Source organism: Lagenorhynchus albirostris, unplaced genomic scaffold (genome assembly GCF_949774975.1).
Source record: "Lagenorhynchus albirostris unplaced genomic scaffold, mLagAlb1.1 scaffold_78, whole genome shotgun sequence".
In the NCBI taxonomy this organism is placed as follows: Eukaryota; Metazoa; Chordata; class Mammalia; order Artiodactyla; family Delphinidae; genus Lagenorhynchus; species Lagenorhynchus albirostris.
Genome location: NW_026783431.1, coordinates 849,301 through 870,660, shown reverse-complemented (window position 1 = coordinate 870,660; position 21,360 = coordinate 849,301).

Here is a 21,360-nt window from a genome sequence, read left to right as displayed (position 1 = left end):
GATGGTGCGTAGCAGACCCAGGTGCGCCTGGGGTTACTCAGTGTTCCTGCCGGGAACAGGGCGCCCCGGCTAGCCTCCCAGGTGTCCAGAAAGCTGTGCTGCCGTTCAAGGTATGCAGAGCAGAGGCCACCGCCTCCTGGAAACTGCAGCACGCCTCCGCTTCTGCACGGCAAACCAGGGCCTTACTTCCAGGCATGGCTTCATGCTGGGTGTGCCGGGAGCCACACAGCACGCTAAGATGCTGACTTTCTCCTCGAGCAGGGTGACTTCAGGCACGAGGGCGGGCCTCGCAGTGTTGCAAGCACAGCGTTCTCTCACGGCAGCTCACACAAGGGCCATGACAGGGTCTTCCTGGGCACTTCGCACCCACCAGCCACGTTGTCCCGAAGGGCGTTCGAGGGCTCTGGAGACGTAGCGCTCCTCAAGGAACGCGCAGTGTGTGGTTGCCCAGCACTCGGCACGCACGGGGGTCCTCCGAGGGAATCAGCCAATGGACCTCGACGTTGCTCAGCCGGCCCACAGGTGTCTGGAGGCACTCAGGGACCTTGGAGGGAAAATGCTGCACGCCCGTGGGGCCTAGGAGTCCCCGGGCGTGTACTGCCTTGAGAGCAAAGCGACTAAGAACTCCCGGAAAGAGCCGCATGCCTCCCTTTCTGCGCGGCTACTCAGGGCCTAACCTGGAGGCCAGCTCTCACGTTGAGGTTCCCTTTGGCTCTAGAGCCTGCCGTGCGGACGGCCACCGCGGCCGCGGAAGCCCCTGGTTTAGAGAGCGCAAACTCATAATTTTCCCCGAAGCACTCTTCCAGGGCTCACCGGCCCGTCGGGAGCCGGGAATGTCAGGGAGCGTCAAGGCAGGCATGAAGGCCGCCCTCCAAATGGGAAAGCAGGGCTAGTTCCAGCAGGCCCCCGGGTTCATGGGCACACTCAGCGTACATCCCTGTGGTTTCTGGCGAGTCCCGGGAGACACCGGTCACCCTGCGTTTCCTTCCCCGAGTCAACTGATCGAAGGAGGGAGTCCCGCATCCAGCGAACTGTCTCAACCAAGGAAGGCCGTAGCTGCTCCTCTGGGCCTGGGGCCGCCTGCAGTGCCAAAGAAGGAACAGGACTTGAATTGCAGTAAGAACCCAAGCCGCCGTCCTCTAGGAGGCACGGTGCCTTCGGTCAGGGGGTCCCGGACGGAATGCGGAGACGAGGGTTACTCTGAGCGCAGCTCCGATTAGGGCAACGCGTAAGCCCTCCGCGCCATGTGGGATGTGGCAGAACGGTGTTCGTGAACGTGTGCGAGTGCTGAGGAAACCAAGCTGCTCCAGAAGAGAGGGCAGTGCGTTTCCCTACGCTCGGCGTGCACAGAGGGGCTCTAAGGGGCTACGGGCCTGGATGGTGCGTAGCAGACCCAGGTGCGCCTGGGGTTACTCAGTGTTCCTGCCGGGAACAGGGCGCCCCGGCTAGCCTCCCAGGTGTCCAGAAAGCTGTGCTGCCGTTCAAGGTATGCAGAGCAGAGGCCACCGCCTCCTGGAAACTGCAGCACGCCTCCGCTTCTGCACGGCAAACCAGGGCCTTACTTCCAGGCATGGCTTCATGCTGGGTGTGCCGGGAGCCACACAGCACGCTAAGATGCTGACTTTCTCCTCGAGCAGGGTGACTTCAGGCACGAGGGCGGGCCTCGCAGTGTTGCAAGCACAGCGTTCTCTCACGGCAGCTCACACAAGGGCCATGACAGGGTCTTCCTGGGCACTTCGCACCCACCAGCCACGTTGTCCCGAAGGGCGTTCGAGGGCTCTGGAGACGTAGCGCTCCTCAAGGAACGCGCAGTGTGTGGTTGCCCAGCACTCGGCACGCACGGGGGTCCTCCGAGGGAATCAGCCAATGGACCTCGACGTTGCTCAGCCGGCCCACAGGTGTCTGGAGGCACTCAGGGACCTTGGAGGGAAAATGCTGCACGCCCGTGGGGCCTAGGAGTCCCCGGGCGTGTACTGCCTTGAGAGCAAAGCGACTAAGAACTCCCGGAAAGAGCCGCATGCCTCCCTTTCTGCGCGGCTACTCAGGGCCTAACCTGGAGGCCAGCTCTCACGTTGAGGTTCCCTTTGGCTCTAGAGCCTGCCGTGCGGACGGCCACCGCGGCCGCGGAAGCCCCTGGTTTAGAGAGCGCAAACTCATAATTTTCCCCGAAGCACTCTTCCAGGGCTCACCGGCCCGTCGGGAGCCGGGAATGTCAGGGAGCGTCAAGGCAGGCATGAAGGCCGCCCTCCAAATGGGAAAGCAGGGCTAGTTCCAGCAGGCCCCCGGGTTCATGGGCACACTCAGCGTACATCCCTGTGGTTTCTGGCGAGTCCCGGGAGACACCGGTCACCCTGCGTTTCCTTCCCCGAGTCAACTGATCGAAGGAGGGAGTCCCGCATCCAGCGAACTGTCTCAACCAAGGAAGGCCGTAGCTGCTCCTCTGGGCCTGGGGCCGCCTGCAGTGCCAAAGAAGGAACAGGACTTGAATTGCAGTAAGAACCCAAGCCGCCGTCCTCTAGGAGGCACGGTGCCTTCGGTCAGGGGGTCCCGGACGGAATGCGGAGACGAGGGTTACTCTGAGCGCAGCTCCGATTAGGGCAACGCGTAAGCCCTCCGCGCCATGTGGGATGTGGCAGAACGGTGTTCGTGAACGTGTGCGAGTGCTGAGGAAACCAAGCTGCTCCAGAAGAGAGGGCAGTGCGTTTCCCTACGCTCGGCGTGCACAGAGGGGCTCTAAGGGGCTACGGGCCTGGATGGTGCGTAGCAGACCCAGGTGCGCCTGGGGTTACTCAGTGTTCCTGCCGGGAACAGGGCGCCCCGGCTAGCCTCCCAGGTGTCCAGAAAGCTGTGCTGCCGTTCAAGGTATGCAGAGCAGAGGCCACCGCCTCCTGGAAACTGCAGCACGCCTCCGCTTCTGCACGGCAAACCAGGGCCTTACTTCCAGGCATGGCTTCATGCTGGGTGTGCCGGGAGCCACACAGCACGCTAAGATGCTGACTTTCTCCTCGAGCAGGGTGACTTCAGGCACGAGGGCGGGCCTCGCAGTGTTGCAAGCACAGCGTTCTCTCACGGCAGCTCACACAAGGGCCATGACAGGGTCTTCCTGGGCACTTCGCACCCACCAGCCACGTTGTCCCGAAGGGCGTTCGAGGGCTCTGGAGACGTAGCGCTCCTCAAGGAACGCGCAGTGTGTGGTTGCCCAGCACTCGGCACGCACGGGGGTCCTCCGAGGGAATCAGCCAATGGACCTCGACGTTGCTCAGCCGGCCCACAGGTGTCTGGAGGCACTCAGGGACCTTGGAGGGAAAATGCTGCACGCCCGTGGGGCCTAGGAGTCCCCGGGCGTGTACTGCCTTGAGAGCAAAGCGACTAAGAACTCCCGGAAAGAGCCGCATGCCTCCCTTTCTGCGCGGCTACTCAGGGCCTAACCTGGAGGCCAGCTCTCACGTTGAGGTTCCCTTTGGCTCTAGAGCCTGCCGTGCGGACGGCCACCGCGGCCGCGGAAGCCCCTGGTTTAGAGAGCGCAAACTCATAATTTTCCCCGAAGCACTCTTCCAGGGCTCACCGGCCCGTCGGGAGCCGGGAATGTCAGGGAGCGTCAAGGCAGGCATGAAGGCCGCCCTCCAAATGGGAAAGCAGGGCTAGTTCCAGCAGGCCCCCGGGTTCATGGGCACACTCAGCGTACATCCCTGTGGTTTCTGGCGAGTCCCGGGAGACACCGGTCACCCTGCGTTTCCTTCCCCGAGTCAACTGATCGAAGGAGGGAGTCCCGCATCCAGCGAACTGTCTCAACCAAGGAAGGCCGTAGCTGCTCCTCTGGGCCTGGGGCCGCCTGCAGTGCCAAAGAAGGAACAGGACTTGAATTGCAGTAAGAACCCAAGCCGCCGTCCTCTAGGAGGCACGGTGCCTTCGGTCAGGGGGTCCCGGACGGAATGCGGAGACGAGGGTTACTCTGAGCGCAGCTCCGATTAGGGCAACGCGTAAGCCCTCCGCGCCATGTGGGATGTGGCAGAACGGTGTTCGTGAACGTGTGCGAGTGCTGAGGAAACCAAGCTGCTCCAGAAGAGAGGGCAGTGCGTTTCCCTACGCTCGGCGTGCACAGAGGGGCTCTAAGGGGCTACGGGCCTGGATGGTGCGTAGCAGACCCAGGTGCGCCTGGGGTTACTCAGTGTTCCTGCCGGGAACAGGGCGCCCCGGCTAGCCTCCCAGGTGTCCAGAAAGCTGTGCTGCCGTTCAAGGTATGCAGAGCAGAGGCCACCGCCTCCTGGAAACTGCAGCACGCCTCCGCTTCTGCACGGCAAACCAGGGCCTTACTTCCAGGCATGGCTTCATGCTGGGTGTGCCGGGAGCCACACAGCACGCTAAGATGCTGACTTTCTCCTCGAGCAGGGTGACTTCAGGCACGAGGGCGGGCCTCGCAGTGTTGCAAGCACAGCGTTCTCTCACGGCAGCTCACACAAGGGCCATGACAGGGTCTTCCTGGGCACTTCGCACCCACCAGCCACGTTGTCCCGAAGGGCGTTCGAGGGCTCTGGAGACGTAGCGCTCCTCAAGGAACGCGCAGTGTGTGGTTGCCCAGCACTCGGCACGCACGGGGGTCCTCCGAGGGAATCAGCCAATGGACCTCGACGTTGCTCAGCCGGCCCACAGGTGTCTGGAGGCACTCAGGGACCTTGGAGGGAAAATGCTGCACGCCCGTGGGGCCTAGGAGTCCCCGGGCGTGTACTGCCTTGAGAGCAAAGCGACTAAGAACTCCCGGAAAGAGCCGCATGCCTCCCTTTCTGCGCGGCTACTCAGGGCCTAACCTGGAGGCCAGCTCTCACGTTGAGGTTCCCTTTGGCTCTAGAGCCTGCCGTGCGGACGGCCACCGCGGCCGCGGAAGCCCCTGGTTTAGAGAGCGCAAACTCATAATTTTCCCCGAAGCACTCTTCCAGGGCTCACCGGCCCGTCGGGAGCCGGGAATGTCAGGGAGCGTCAAGGCAGGCATGAAGGCCGCCCTCCAAATGGGAAAGCAGGGCTAGTTCCAGCAGGCCCCCGGGTTCATGGGCACACTCAGCGTACATCCCTGTGGTTTCTGGCGAGTCCCGGGAGACACCGGTCACCCTGCGTTTCCTTCCCCGAGTCAACTGATCGAAGGAGGGAGTCCCGCATCCAGCGAACTGTCTCAACCAAGGAAGGCCGTAGCTGCTCCTCTGGGCCTGGGGCCGCCTGCAGTGCCAAAGAAGGAACAGGACTTGAATTGCAGTAAGAACCCAAGCCGCCGTCCTCTAGGAGGCACGGTGCCTTCGGTCAGGGGGTCCCGGACGGAATGCGGAGACGAGGGTTACTCTGAGCGCAGCTCCGATTAGGGCAACGCGTAAGCCCTCCGCGCCATGTGGGATGTGGCAGAACGGTGTTCGTGAACGTGTGCGAGTGCTGAGGAAACCAAGCTGCTCCAGAAGAGAGGGCAGTGCGTTTCCCTACGCTCGGCGTGCACAGAGGGGCTCTAAGGGGCTACGGGCCTGGATGGTGCGTAGCAGACCCAGGTGCGCCTGGGGTTACTCAGTGTTCCTGCCGGGAACAGGGCGCCCCGGCTAGCCTCCCAGGTGTCCAGAAAGCTGTGCTGCCGTTCAAGGTATGCAGAGCAGAGGCCACCGCCTCCTGGAAACTGCAGCACGCCTCCGCTTCTGCACGGCAAACCAGGGCCTTACTTCCAGGCATGGCTTCATGCTGGGTGTGCCGGGAGCCACACAGCACGCTAAGATGCTGACTTTCTCCTCGAGCAGGGTGACTTCAGGCACGAGGGCGGGCCTCGCAGTGTTGCAAGCACAGCGTTCTCTCACGGCAGCTCACACAAGGGCCATGACAGGGTCTTCCTGGGCACTTCGCACCCACCAGCCACGTTGTCCCGAAGGGCGTTCGAGGGCTCTGGAGACGTAGCGCTCCTCAAGGAACGCGCAGTGTGTGGTTGCCCAGCACTCGGCACGCACGGGGGTCCTCCGAGGGAATCAGCCAATGGACCTCAACGTTGCTCAGCCGGCCCACAGGTGTCTGGAGGCACTCAGGGACCTTGGAGGGAAAATGCTGCACGCCCGTGGGGCCTAGGAGTCCCCGGGCGTGTACTGCCTTGAGAGCAAAGCGACTAAGAACTCCCGGAAAGAGCCGCATGCCTCCCTTTCTGCGCGGCTACTCAGGGCCTAACCTGGAGGCCAGCTCTCACGTTGAGGTTCCCTTTGGCTCTAGAGCCTGCCGTGCGGACGGCCACCGCGGCCGCGGAAGCCCCTGGTTTAGAGAGCGCAAACTCATAATTTTCCCCGAAGCACTCTTCCAGGGCTCACCGGCCCGTCGGGAGCCGGGAATGTCAGGGAGCGTCAAGGCAGGCATGAAGGCCGCCCTCCAAATGGGAAAGCAGGGCTAGTTCCAGCAGGCCCCCGGGTTCATGGGCACACTCAGCGTACATCCCTGTGGTTTCTGGCGAGTCCCGGGAGACACCGGTCACCCTGCGTTTCCTTCCCCGAGTCAACTGATCGAAGGAGGGAGTCCCGCATCCAGCGAACTGTCTCAACCAAGGAAGGCCGTAGCTGCTCCTCTGGGCCTGGGGCTGCCTGCAGTGCCAAAGAAGGAACAGGACTTGAATTGCAGTAAGAACCCAAGCCGCCGTCCTCTAGGAGGCACGGTGCCTTCGGTCAGGGGGTCCCGGACGGAATGCGGAGACGAGGGTTACTCTGAGCGCAGCTCCGATTAGGGCAACGCGTAAGCCCTCCGCGCCATGTGGGATGTGGCAGAACGGTGTTCGTGAACGTGTGCGAGTGCTGAGGAAACCAAGCTGCTCCAGAAGAGAGGGCAGTGCGTTTCCCTACGCTCGGCGTGCACAGAGGGGCTCTAAGGGGCTACGGGCCTGGATGGTGCGTAGCAGACCCAGGTGCGCCTGGGGTTACTCAGTGTTCCTGCCGGGAACAGGGCGCCCCGGCTAGCCTCCCAGGTGTCCAGAAAGCTGTGCTGCCGTTCAAGGTATGCAGAGCAGAGGCCACCGCCTCCTGGAAACTGCAGCACGCCTCCGCTTCTGCACGGCAAACCAGGGCCTTACTTCCAGGCATGGCTTCATGCTGGGTGTGCCGGGAGCCACACAGCACGCTAAGATGCTGACTTTCTCCTCGAGCAGGGTGACTTCAGGCACGAGGGCGGGCCTCGCAGTGTTGCAAGCACAGCGTTCTCTCACGGCAGCTCACACAAGGGCCATGACAGGGTCTTCCTGGGCACTTCGCACCCACCAGCCACGTTGTCCCGAAGGGCGTTCGAGGGCTCTGGAGACGTAGCGCTCCTCAAGGAACGCGCAGTGTGTGGTTGCCCAGCACTCGGCACGCACGGGGGTCCTCCGAGGACCAATCAATCAACCAATGGACCTCGACGTTGCTCAGCCGGCCCACAGGTGTCTGGAGGCACTCAGGGACCTTGGAGGGAAAATGCTGCACGCCCGTGGGGCCTAGGAGTCCCCGGGCGTGTACTGCCTTGAGAGCAAAGCGACTAAGAACTCCCGGAAAGAGCCGCATGCCTCCCTTTCTGCGCGGCTACTCAGGGCCTAACCTGGAGGCCAGCTCTCACGTTGAGGTTCCCTTTGGCTCTAGAGCCTGCCGTGCGGACGGCCACCGCGGCCGCGGAAGCCCCTGGTTTAGAGAGCGCAAACTCATAATTTTCCCCGAAGCACTCTTCCAGGGCTCACCGGCCCGTCGGGAGCCGGGAATGTCAGGGAGCGTCAAGGCAGGCATGAAGGCCGCCCTCCAAATGGGAAAGCAGGGCTAGTTCCAGCAGGCCCCCGGGTTCATGGGCACACTCAGCGTACATCCCTGTGGTTTCTGGCGAGTCCCGGGAGACACCGGTCACCCTGCGTTTCCTTCCCCGAGTCAACTGATCGAAGGAGGGAGTCCCGCATCCAGCGAACTGTCTCAACCAAGGAAGGCCGTAGCTGCTCCTCTGGGCCTGGGGCCGCCTGCAGTGCCAAAGAAGGAACAGGACTTGAATTGCAGTAAGAACCCAAGCCGCCGTCCTCTAGGAGGCACGGTGCCTTCGGTCAGGGGGTCCCGGACGGAATGCGGAGACGAGGGTTACTCTGAGCGCAGCTCCGATTAGGGCAACGCGTAAGCCCTCCGCGCCATGTGGGATGTGGCAGAACGGTGTTCGTGAACGTGTGCGAGTGCTGAGGAAACCAAGCTGCTCCAGGAGAGAGGGCAGTGCGTTTCCCTACGCTCGGCGTGCACAGAGGGGCTCTAAGGGGCTACGGGCCTGGATGGTGCGTAGCAGACCCAGGTGCGCCTGGGGTTACTCAGTGTTCCTGCCGGGAACAGGGCGCCCCGGCTAGCCTCCCAGGTGTCCAGAAAGCTGTGCTGCCGTTCAAGGTATGCAGAGCAGAGGCCACCGCCTCCTGGAAACTGCAGCACGCCTCCGCTTCTGCACGGCAAACCAGGGCCTTACTTCCAGGCATGGCTTCATGCTGGGTGTGCCGGGAGCCACACAGCACGCTAAGATGCTGACTTTCTCCTCGAGCAGGGTGACTTCAGGCACGAGGGCGGGCCTCGCAGTGTTGCAAGCACAGCGTTCTCTCACGGCAGCTCACACAAGGGCCATGACAGGGTCTTCCTGGGCACTTCGCACCCACCAGCCACGTTGTCCCGAAGGGCGTTCGAGGGCTCTGGAGACGTAGCGCTCCTCAAGGAACGCGCAGTGTGTGGTTGCCCAGCACTCGGCACGCACGGGGGTCCTCCGAGGACCAATCAATCAACCAATGGACCTCGACGTTGCTCAGCCGGCCCACAGGTGTCTGGAGGCACTCAGGGACCTTGGAGGGAAAATGCTGCACGCCCGTGGGGCCTAGGAGTCCCCGGGCGTGTACTGCCTTGAGAGCAAAGCGACTAAGAACTCCCGGAAAGAGCCGCATGCCTCCCTTTCTGCGCGGCTACTCAGGGCCTAACCTGGAGGCCAGCTCTCACGTTGAGGTTCCCTTTGGCTCTAGAGCCTGCCGTGCGGACGGCCACCGCGGCCGCGGAAGCCCCTGGTTTAGAGAGCGCAAACTCATAATTTTCCCCGAAGCACTCTTCCAGGGCTCACCGGCCCGTCGGGAGCCGGGAATGTCAGGGAGCGTCAAGGCAGGCATGAAGGCCGCCCTCCAAATGGGAAAGCAGGGCTAGTTCCAGCAGGCCCCCGGGTTCATGGGCACACTCAGCGTACATCCCTGTGGTTTCTGGCGAGTCCCGGGAGACACCGGTCACCCTGCGTTTCCTTCCCCGAGTCAACTGATCGAAGGAGGGAGTCCCGCATCCAGCGAACTGTCTCAACCAAGGAAGGCCGTAGCTGCTCCTCTGGGCCTGGGGCCGCCTGCAGTGCCAAAGAAGGAACAGGACTTGAATTGCAGTAAGAACCCAAGCCGCCGTCCTCTAGGAGGCACGGTGCCTTCGGTCAGGGGGTCCCGGACGGAATGCGGAGACGAGGGTTACTCTGAGCGCAGCTCCGATTAGGGCAACGCGTAAGCCCTCCGCGCCATGTGGGATGTGGCAGAACGGTGTTCGTGAACGTGTGCGAGTGCTGAGGAAACCAAGCTGCTCCAGGAGAGAGGGCAGTGCGTTTCCCTACGCTCGGCGTGCACAGAGGGGCTCTAAGGGGCTACGGGCCTGGATGGTGCGTAGCAGACCCAGGTGCGCCTGGGTTTACTCAGTGTTCCTGCCGGGAACAGGGCGCCCCGGCTAGCCTCCCAGGTGTCCAGAAAGCTGTGCTGCCGTTCAAGGTATGCAGAGCAGAGGCCACCGCCTCCTGGAAACTGCAGCACGCCTCCGCTTCTGCACGGCAAACCAGGGCCTTACTTCCAGGCATGGCTTCATGCTGGGTGTGCCGGGAGCCACACAGCACGCTAAGATGCTGACTTTCTCCTCGAGCAGGGTGACTTCAGGCACGAGGGCGGGCCTCGCAGTGTTGCAAGCACAGCGTTCTCTCACGGCAGCTCACACAAGGGCCATGACAGGGTCTTCCTGGGCACTTCGCACCCACCAGCCACGTTGTCCCGAAGGGCGTTCGAGGGCTCTGGAGACGTAGCGCTCCTCAAGGAACGCGCAGTGTGTGGTTGCCCAGCACTCGGCACGCACGGGGGTCCTCCGAGGGAATCAACCAATGGACCTCGACGTTGCTCAGCCGGCCCACAGGTGTCTGGAGGCACTCAGGGACCTTGGAGGGAAAATGCTGCACGCCCGTGGGGCCTAGGAGTCCCCGGGCGTGTACTGCCTTGAGAGCAAAGCGACTAAGAACTCCCGGAAAGAGCCGCATGCCTCCCTTTCTGCGCGGCTACTCAGGGCCTAACCTGGAGGCCAGCTCTCACGTTGAGGTTCCCTTTGGCTCTAGAGCCTGCCGTGCGGACGGCCACCGCGGCCGCGGAAGCCCCTGGTTTAGAGAGCGCAAACTCATAATTTTCCCCGAAGCACTCTTCCAGGGCTCACCGGCCCGTCGGGAGCCGGGAATGTCAGGGAGCGTCAAGGCAGGCATGAAGGCCGCCCTCCAAATGGGAAAGCAGGGCTAGTTCCAGCAGGCCCCCGGGTTCATGGGCACACTCAGCGTACATCCCTGTGGTTTCTGGCGAGTCCCGGGAGACACCGGTCACCCTGCGTTTCCTTCCCCGAGTCAACTGATCGAAGGAGGGAGTCCCGCATCCAGCGAACTGTCTCAACCAAGGAAGGCCGTAGCTGCTCCTCTGGGCCTGGGGCCGCCTGCAGTGCCAAAGAAGGAACAGGACTTGAATTGCAGTAAGAACCCAAGCCGCCGTCCTCTAGGAGGCACGGTGCCTTCGGTCAGGGGGTCCCGGACGGAATGCGGAGACGAGGGTTACTCTGAGCGCAGCTCCGATTAGGGCAACGCGTAAGCCCTCCGCGCCATGTGGGATGTGGCAGAACGGTGTTCGTGAACGTGTGCGAGTGCTGAGGAAACCAAGCTGCTCCAGGAGAGAGGGCAGTGCGTTTCCCTACGCTCGGCGTGCACAGAGGGGCTCTAAGGGGCTACGGGCCTGGATGGTGCGTAGCAGACCCAGGTGCGCCTGGGGTTACTCAGTGTTCCTGCCGGGAACAGGGCGCCCCGGCTAGCCTCCCAGGTGTCCAGAAAGCTGTGCTGCCGTTCAAGGTATGCAGAGCAGAGGCCACCGCCTCCTGGAAACTGCAGCACGCCTCCGCTTCTGCACGGCAAACCAGGGCCTTACTTCCAGGCATGGCTTCATGCTGGGTGTGCCGGGAGCCACACAGCACGCTAAGATGCTGACTTTCTCCTCGAGCAGGGTGACTTCAGGCACGAGGGCGGGCCTCGCAGTGTTGCAAGCACAGCGTTCTCTCACGGCAGCTCACACAAGGGCCATGACAGGGTCTTCCTGGGCACTTCGCACCCACCAGCCACGTTGTCCCGAAGGGCGTTCGAGGGCTCTGGAGACGTAGCGCTCCTCAAGGAACGCGCAGTGTGTGGTTGCCCAGCACTCGGCACGCACGGGGGTCCTCCGAGGGAATCAACCAATGGACCTCGACGTTGCTCAGCCGGCCCACAGGTGTCTGGAGGCACTCAGGGACCTTGGAGGGAAAATGCTGCACGCCCGTGGGGCCTAGGAGTCCCCGGGCGTGTACTGCCTTGAGAGCAAAGCGACTAAGAACTCCCGGAAAGAGCCGCATGCCTCCCTTTCTGCGCGGCTACTCAGGGCCTAACCTGGAGGCCAGCTCTCACGTTGAGGTTCCCTTTGGCTCTAGAGCCTGCCGTGCGGACGGCCACCGCGGCCGCGGAAGCCCCTGGTTTAGAGAGCGCAAACTCATAATTTTCCCCGAAGCACTCTTCCAGGGCTCACCGGCCCGTCGGGAGCCGGGAATGTCAGGGAGCGTCAAGGCAGGCATGAAGGCCGCCCTCCAAATGGGAAAGCAGGGCTAGTTCCAGCAGGCCCCCGGGTTCATGGGCACACTCAGCGTACATCCCTGTGGTTTCTGGCGAGTCCCGGGAGACACCGGTCACCCTGCGTTTCCTTCCCCGAGTCAACTGATCGAAGGAGGGAGTCCCGCATCCAGCGAACTGTCTCAACCAAGGAAGGCCGTAGCTGCTCCTCTGGGCCTGGGGCCGCCTGCAGTGCCAAAGAAGGAACAGGACTTGAATTGCAGTAAGAACCCAAGCCGCCGTCCTCTAGGAGGCACGGTGCCTTCGGTCAGGGGGTCCCGGACGGAATGCGGAGACGAGGGTTACTCTGAGCGCAGCTCCGATTAGGGCAACGCGTAAGCCCTCCGCGCCATGTGGGATGTGGCAGAACGGTGTTCGTGAACGTGTGCGAGTGCTGAGGAAACCAAGCTGCTCCAGAAGAGAGGGCAGTGCGTTTCCCTACGCTCGGCGTGCACAGAGGGGCTCTAAGGGGCTACGGGCCTGGATGGTGCGTAGCAGACCCAGGTGCGCCTGGGGTTACTCAGTGTTCCTGCCGGGAACAGGGCGCCCCGGCTAGCCTCCCAGGTGTCCAGAAAGCTGTGCTGCCGTTCAAGGTATGCAGAGCAGAGGCCACCGCCTCCTGGAAACTGCAGCACGCCTCCGCTTCTGCACGGCAAACCAGGGCCTTACTTCCAGGCATGGCTTCATGCTGGGTGTGCCGGGAGCCACACAGCACGCTAAGATGCTGACTTTCTCCTCGAGCAGGGTGACTTCAGGCACGAGGGCGGGCCTCGCAGTGTTGCAAGCACAGCGTTCTCTCACGGCAGCTCACACAAGGGCCATGACAGGGTCTTCCTGGGCACTTCGCACCCACCAGCCACGTTGTCCCGAAGGGCGTTCGAGGGCTCTGGAGACGTAGCGCTCCTCAAGGAACGCGCAGTGTGTGGTTGCCCAGCACTCGGCACGCACGGGGGTCCTCCGAGGGAATCAGCCAATGGACCTCGACGTTGCTCAGCCGGCCCACAGGTGTCTGGAGGCACTCAGGGACCTTGGAGGGAAAATGCTGCACGCCCGTGGGGCCTAGGAGTCCCCGGGCGTGTACTGCCTTGAGAGCAAAGCGACTAAGAACTCCCGGAAAGAGCCGCATGCCTCCCTTTCTGCGCGGCTACTCAGGGCCTAACCTGGAGGCCAGCTCTCACGTTGAGGTTCCCTTTGGCTCTAGAGCCTGCCGTGCGGGCGGCCACCGCGGCCGCGGAAGCCCCTGGTTTAGAGAGCGCAAACTCATAATTTTCCCCGAAGCACTCTTCCAGGGCTCACCGGCCCGTCGGGAGCCGGGAATGTCAGGGAGCGTCAAGGCAGGCATGAAGGCCGCCCTCCAAATGGGAAAGCAGGGCTAGTTCCAGCAGGCCCCCGGGTTCATGGGCACACTCAGCGTACATCCCTGTGGTTTCTGGCGAGTCCCGGGAGACACCGGTCACCCTGCGTTTCCTTCCCCGAGTCAACTGATCGAAGGAGGGAGTCCCGCATCCAGCGAACTGTCTCAACCAAGGAAGGCCGTAGCTGCTCCTCTGGGCCTGGGGCTGCCTGCAGTGCCAAAGAAGGAACAGGACTTGAATTGCAGTAAGAACCCAAGCCGCCGTCCTCTAGGAGGCACGGTGCCTTCGGTCAGGGGGTCCCGGACGGAATGCGGAGACGAGGGTTACTCTGAGCGCAGCTCCGATTAGGGCAACGCGTAAGCCCTCCGCGCCATGTGGGATGTGGCAGAACGGTGTTCGTGAACGTGTGCGAGTGCTGAGGAAACCAAGCTGCTCCAGAAGAGAGGGCAGTGCGTTTCCCTACGCTCGGCGTGCACAGAGGGGCTCTAAGGGGCTACGGGCCTGGATGGTGCGTAGCAGACCCAGGTGCGCCTGGGGTTACTCAGTGTTCCTGCCGGGAACAGGGCGCCCCGGCTAGCCTCCCAGGTGTCCAGAAAGCTGTGCTGCCGTTCAAGGTATGCAGAGCAGAGGCCACCGCCTCCTGGAAACTGCAGCACGCCTCCGCTTCTGCACGGCAAACCAGGGCCTTACTTCCAGGCATGGCTTCATGCTGGGTGTGCCGGGAGCCACACAGCACGCTAAGATGCTGACTTTCTCCTCGAGCAGGGTGACTTCAGGCACGAGGGCGGGCCTCGCAGTGTTGCAAGCACAGCGTTCTCTCACGGCAGCTCACACAAGGGCCATGACAGGGTCTTCCTGGGCACTTCGCACCCACCAGCCACGTTGTCCCGAAGGGCGTTCGAGGGCTCTGGAGACGTAGCGCTCCTCAAGGAACGCGCAGTGTGTGGTTGCCCAGCACTCGGCACGCACGGGGGTCCTCCGAGGGAATCAGCCAATGGACCTCGACGTTGCTCAGCCGGCCCACAGGTGTCTGGAGGCACTCAGGGACCTTGGAGGGAAAATGCTGCACGCCCGTGGGGCCTAGGAGTCCCCGGGCGTGTACTGCCTTGAGAGCAAAGCGACTAAGAACTCCCGGAAAGAGCCGCATGCCTCCCTTTCTGCGCGGCTACTCAGGGCCTAACCTGGAGGCCAGCTCTCACGTTGAGGTTCCCTTTGGCTCTAGAGCCTGCCGTGCGGGCGGCCACCGCGGCCGCGGAAGCCCCTGGTTTAGAGAGCGCAAACTCATAATTTTCCCCGAAGCACTCTTCCAGGGCTCACCGGCCCGTCGGGAGCCGGGAATGTCAGGGAGCGTCAAGGCAGGCATGAAGGCCGCCCTCCAAATGGGAAAGCAGGGCTAGTTCCAGCAGGCCCCCGGGTTCATGGGCACACTCAGCGTACATCCCTGTGGTTTCTGGCGAGTCCCGGGAGACACCGGTCACCCTGCGTTTCCTTCCCCGAGTCAACTGATCGAAGGAGGGAGTCCCGCATCCAGCGAACTGTCTCAACCAAGGAAGGCCGTAGCTGCTCCTCTGGGCCTGGGGCTGCCTGCAGTGCCAAAGAAGGAACAGGACTTGAATTGCAGTAAGAACCCAAGCCGCCGTCCTCTAGGAGGCACGGTGCCTTCGGTCAGGGGGTCCCGGACGGAATGCGGAGATGAGGGTTACTCTGAGCGCAGCTCCGATTAGGGCAACGCGTAAGCCCTCCGCGCCATGTGGGATGTGGCAGAACGGTGTTCGTGAACGTGTGCGAGTGCTGAGGAAACCAAGCTGCTCCAGAAGAGAGGGCAGTGCGTTTCCCTACGCTCGGCGTGCACAGAGGGGCTCTAAGGGGCTACGGGCCTGGATGGTGCGTAGCAGACCCAGGTGCGCCTGGGGTTACTCAGTGTTCCTGCCGGGAACAGGGCGCCCCGGCTAGCCTCCCAGGTGTCCAGAAAGCTGTGCTGCCGTTCAAGGTATGCAGAGCAGAGGCCACCGCCTCCTGGAAACTGCAGCACGCCTCCGCTTCTGCACGGCAAACCAGGGCCTTACTTCCAGGCATGGCTTCATGCTGGGTGTGCCGGGAGCCACACAGCACGCTAAGATGCTGACTTTCTCCTCGAGCAGGGTGACTTCAGGCACGAGGGCGGGCCTCGCAGTGTTGCAAGCACAGCGTTCTCTCACGGCAGCTCACACAAGGGCCATGACAGGGTCTTCCTGGGCACTTCGCACCCACCAGCCACGTTGTCCCGAAGGGCGTTCGAGGGCTCTGGAGACGTAGCGCTCCTCAAGGAACGCGCAGTGTGTGGTTGCCCAGCACTCGGCACGCACGGGGGTCCTCCGAGGGAATCAGCCAATGGACCTCGACGTTGCTCAGCCGGCCCACAGGTGTCTGGAGGCACTCAGGGACCTTGGAGGGAAAATGCTGCACGCCCGTGGGGCCTAGGAGTCCCCGGGCGTGTACTGCCTTGAGAGCAAAGCGACTAAGAACTCCCGGAAAGAGCCGCATGCCTCCCTTTCTGCGCGGCTACTCAGGGCCTAACCTGGAGGCCAGCTCTCACGTTGAGGTTCCCTTTGGCTCTAGAGCCTGCCGTGCGGGCGGCCACCGCGGCCGCGGAAGCCCCTGGTTTAGAGAGCGCAAACTCATAATTTTCCCCGAAGCACTCTTCCAGGGCTCACCGGCCCGTCGGGAGCCGGGAATGTCAGGGAGCGTCAAGGCAGGCATGAAGGCCGCCCTCCAAATGGGAAAGCAGGGCTAGTTCCAGCAGGCCCCCGGGTTCATGGGCACACTCAGCGTACATCCCTGTGGTTTCTGGCGAGTCCCGGGAGACACCGGTCACCCTGCGTTTCCTTCCCCGAGTCAACTGATCGAAGGAGGGAGTCCCGCATCCAGCGAACTGTCTCAACCAAGGAAGGCCGTAGCTGCTCCTCTGGGCCTGGGGCCGCCTGCAGTGCCAAAGAAGGAACAGGACTTGAATTGCAGTAAGAACCCAAGCCGCCGTCCTCTAGGAGGCACGGTGCCTTCGGTCAGGGGGTCCCGGACGGAATGCGGAGACGAGGGTTACTCTGAGCGCAGCTCCGATTAGGGCAACGCGTAAGCCCTCCGCGCCATGTGGGATGTGGCAGAACGGTGTTCGTGAACGTGTGCGAGTGCTGAGGAAACCAAGCTGCTCCAGGAGAGAGGGCAGTGCGTTTCCCTACGCTCGGCGTGCACAGAGGGGCTCTAAGGGGCTACGGGCCTGGATGGTGCGTAGCAGACCCAGGTGCGCCTGGGGTTACTCAGTGTTCCTGCCGGGAACAGGGCGCCCCGGCTAGCCTCCCAGGTGTCCAGAAAGCTGTGCTGCCGTTCAAGGTATGCAGAGCAGAGGCCACCGCCTCCTGGAAACTGCAGCACGCCTCCGCTTCTGCACGGCAAACCAGGGCCTTACTTCCAGGCATGGCTTCATGCTGGGTGTGCCGGGAGCCACACAGCACGCTAAGATGCTGACTTTCTCCTCGAGCAGGGTGACTTCAGGCACGAGGGCGGGCCTCGCAGTGTTGCAAGCACAGCGTTCTCTCACGGCAGCTCACACAAGGGCCATGACAGGGTCTTCCTGGGCACTTCGCACCCACCAGCCACGTTGTCCCGAAGGGCGTTCGAGGGCTCTGGAGACGTAGCGCTCCTCAAGGAACGCGCAGTGTGTGGTTGCCCAGCACTCGGCACGCACGGGGGTCCTCCGAGGGAATCAACCAATGGACCTCGACGTTGCTCAGCCGGCCCACAGGTGTCTGGAGGCACTCAGGGACCTTGGAGGGAAAATGCTGCACGCCCGTGGGGCCTAGGAGTCCCCGGGCGTGTACTGCCTTGAGAGCAAAGCGACTAAGAACTCCCGGAAAGAGCCGCATGCCTCCCTTTCTGCGCGGCTACTCAGGGCCTAACCTGGAGGCCAGCTCTCACGTTGAGGTTCCCTTTGGCTCTAGAGCCTGCCGTGCGGACGGCCACCGCGGCCGCGGAAGCCCCTGGTTTAGAGAGCGCAAACTCATAATTTTCCCCGAAGCACTCTTCCAGGGCTCACCGGCCCGTCGGGAGCCGGGAATGTCAGGGAGCGTCAAGGCAGGCATGAAGGCCGCCCTCCAAATGGGAAAGCAGGGCTAGTTCCAGCAGGCCCCCGGGTTCATGGGCACACTCAGCGTACATCCCTGTGGTTTCTGGCGAGTCCCGGGAGACACCGGTCACCCTGCGTTTCCTTCCCCGAGTCAACTGATCGAAGGAGGGAGTCCCGCATCCAGCGAACTGTCTCAACCAAGGAAGGCCGTAGCTGCTCCTCTGGGCCTGGGGCCGCCTGCAGTGCCAAAGAAGGAACAGGACTTGAATTGCAGTAAGAACCCAAGCCGCCGTCCTCTAGGAGGCACGGTGCCTTCGGTCAGGGGGTCCCGGACGGAATGCGGAGACGAGGGTTACTCTGAGCGCAGCTCCGATTAGGGCAACGCGTAAGCCCTCCGCGCCATGTGGGATGTGGCAGAACGGTGTTCGTGAACGTGTGCGAGTGCTGAGGAAACCAAGCTGCTCCAGAAGAGAGGGCAGTGCGTTTCCCTACGCTCGGCGTGCACAGAGGGGCTCTAAGGGGCTACGGGCCTGGATGGTGCGTAGCAGACCCAGGTGCGCCTGGGGTTACTCAGTGTTCCTGCCGGGAACAGGGCGCCCCGGCTAGCCTCCCAGGTGTCCAGAAAGCTGTGCTGCCGTTCAAGGTATGCAGAGCAGAGGCCACCGCCTCCTGGAAACTGCAGCACGCCTCCGCTTCTGCACGGCAAACCAGGGCCTTACTTCCAGGCATGGCTTCATGCTGGGTGTGCCGGGAGCCACACAGCACGCTAAGATGCTGACTTTCTCCTCGAGCAGGGTGACTTCAGGCACGAGGGCGGGCCTCGCAGTGTTGCAAGCACAGCGTTCTCTCACGGCAGCTCACACAAGGGCCATGACAGGGTCTTCCTGGGCACTTCGCACCCACCAGCCACGTTGTCCCGAAGGGCGTTCGAGGGCTCTGGAGACGTAGCGCTCCTCAAGGAACGCGCAGTGTGTGGTTGCCCAGCACTCGGCACGCACGGGGGTCCTCCGAGGGAATCAGCCAATGGACCTCGACGTTGCTCAGCCGGCCCACAGGTGTCTGGAGGCACTCAGGGACCTTGGAGGGAAAATGCTGCACGCCCGTGGGGCCTAGGAGTCCCCGGGCGTGTACTGCCTTGAGAGCAAAGCGACTAAGAACTCCCGGAAAGAGCCGCATGCCTCCCTTTCTGCGCGGCTACTCAGGGCCTAACCTGGAGGCCAGCTCTCACGTTGAGGTTCCCTTTGGCTCTAGAGCCTGCCGTGCGGGCGGCCACCGCGGCCGCGGAAGCCCCTGGTTTAGAGAGCGCAAACTCATAATTTTCCCCGAAGCACTCTTCCAGGGCTCACCGGCCCGTCGGGAGCCGGGAATGTCAGGGAGCGTCAAGGCAGGCATGAAGGCCGCCCTCCAAATGGGAAAGCAGGGCTAGTTCCAGCAGGCCCCCGGGTTCATGGGCACACTCAGCGTACATCCCTGTGGTTTCTGGCGAGTCCCGGGAGACACCGGTCACCCTGCGTTTCCTTCCCCGAGTCAACTGATCGAAGGAGGGAGTCCCGCATCCAGCGAACTGTCTCAACCAAGGAAGGCCGTAGCTGCTCCTCTGGGCCTGGGGCCGCCTGCAGTGCCAAAGAAGGAACAGGACTTGAATTGCAGTAAGAACCCAAGCCGCCGTCCTCTAGGAGGCACGGTGCCTTCGGTCAGGGGGTCCCGGACGGAATGCGGAGACGAGGGTTACTCTGAGCGCAGCTCCGATTAGGGCAACGCGTAAGCCCTCCACGCCATGTGGGATGTGGCAGAACGGTGTTCGTGAACGTGTGCGAGTGCTGAGGAAACCAAGCTGCTCCAGAAGAGAGGGCAGTGCGTTTCCCTACGCTCGGCGTGCACAGAGGGGCTCTAAGGGGCTACGGGCCTGGATGGTGCGTAGCAGACCCAGGTGCGCCTGGGGTTACTCAGTGTTCCTGCCGGGAACAGGGCGCCCCGGCTAGCCTCCCAGGTGTCCAGAAAGCTGTGCTGCCGTTCAAGGTATGCAGAGCAGAGGCCACCGCCTCCTGGAAACTGCAGCACGCCTCCGCTTCTGCACGGCAAACCAGGGCCTTACTTCCAGGCATGGCTTCATGCTGGGTGTGCCGGGAGCCACACAGCACGCTAAGATGCTGACTTTCTCCTCGAGCAGGGTGACTTCAGGCACGAGGGCGGGCCTCGCAGTGTTGCAAGCACAGCGTTCTCTCACGGCAGCTCACACAAGGGCCATGACAGGGTCTTCCTGGGCACTTCGCACCCACCAGCCACGTTGTCCCGAAGGGCGTTCGAGGGCTCTGGAGACGTAGCGCTCCTCAAGGAACGCGCAGTGTGTGGTTGCCCAGCACTCGGCACGCACGGGGGTCCTCCGAGGGAATCAGCCAATGGACCTCGACGTTGCTCAGCCGGCCCACAGGTGTCTGGAGGCACTCAGGGACCTTGGAGGGAAAATGCTGCACGCCCGTGGGGCCTAGGAGTCCCCGGGCGTGTACTGCCTTGAGAGCAAAGCGACTAAGAACTCCCGGAAAGAGCCGCATGCCTCCCTTTCTGCGCGGCTACTCAGGGCCTAACCTGGAGGCCAGCTCTCACGTTGAGGTTCCCTTTGGCTCTAGAGCCTGCCGTGCGGGCGGCCACCGCGGCCGCGGAAGCCCCTGGTTTAGAGAGCGCAAACTCATAATTTTCCCCGAAGCACTCTTCCAGGGCTCACCGGCCCGTCGGGAGCCGGGAATGTCAGGGAGCGTCAAGGCAGGCATGAAGGCCGCCCTCCAAATGGGAAAGCAGGGCTAGTTCCAGCAGGCCCCCGGGTTCATGGGCACACTCAGCGTACATCCCTGTGGTTTCTGGCGAGTCCCGGGAGACACCGGTCACCCTGCGTTTCCTTCCCCGAGTCAACTGATCGAAGGAGGGAGTCCCGCATCCAGCGAACTGTCTCAACCAAGGAAGGCCGTAGCTGCTCCTCTGGGCCTGGGGCTGCCTGCAGTGCCAAAGAAGGAACAGGACTTGAATTGCAGTAAGAACCCAAGCCGCCGTCCTCTAGGAGGCACGGTGCCTTCGGTCAGGGGGTCCCGGACGGAATGCGGAGATGAGGGTTACTCTGAGCGCAGCTCCGATTAGGGCAACGCGTAAGCCCTCCGCGCCATGTGGGATGTGGCAGAACGGTGTTCGTGAACGTGTGCGAGTGCTGAGGAAACCAAGCTGCTCCAGAAGAGAGGGCAGTGCGTTTCCCTACGCTCGGCGTGCACAGAGGGGCTCTAAGGGGCTACGGGCCTGGATGGTGCGTAGCAGACCCAGGTGCGCCTGGGGTTACTCAGTGTTCCTGCCGGGAACAGGGCGCCCCGGCTAGCCTCCCAGGTGTCCAGAAAGCTGTGCTGCCGTTCAAGGTATGCAGAGCAGAGGCCACCGCCTCCTGGAAACTGCAGCACACCTCCGCTTCTGCACGGCAAACCAGGGCCTTACTTCCAGGCATGGCTTCATGCTGGGTGTGCCGGGAGCCACACAGCACGCTAAGATGCTGACTTTCTCCTCGAGCAGGGTGACTTCAGGCACGAGGGCGGGCCTCGCAGTGTTGCAAGCACAGCGTTCTCTCACGGCAGCTCACACAAGGGCCATGACAGGGTCTTCCTGGGCACTTCGCACCCACCAGCCACGTTGTCCCGAAGGGCGTTCGAGGGCTCTGGAGACGTAGCGCTCCTCAAGGAACGCGCAGTGTGTGGTTGCCCAGCACTCGGCACGCACGGGGGTCCTCCGAGGGAATCAGCCAATGGACCTCGACGTTGCTCAGCCGGCCCACAGGTGTCTGGAGGCACTCAGGGACCTTGGAGGGAAAATGCTGCACGCCCGTGGGGCCTAGGAGTCCCCGGGCGTGTACTGCCTTGAGAGCAAAGCGACTAAGAACTCCCGGAAAGAGCCGCATGCCTCCCTTTCTGCGCGGCTACTCAGGGCCTAACCTGGAGGCCAGCTCTCACGTTGAGGTTCCCT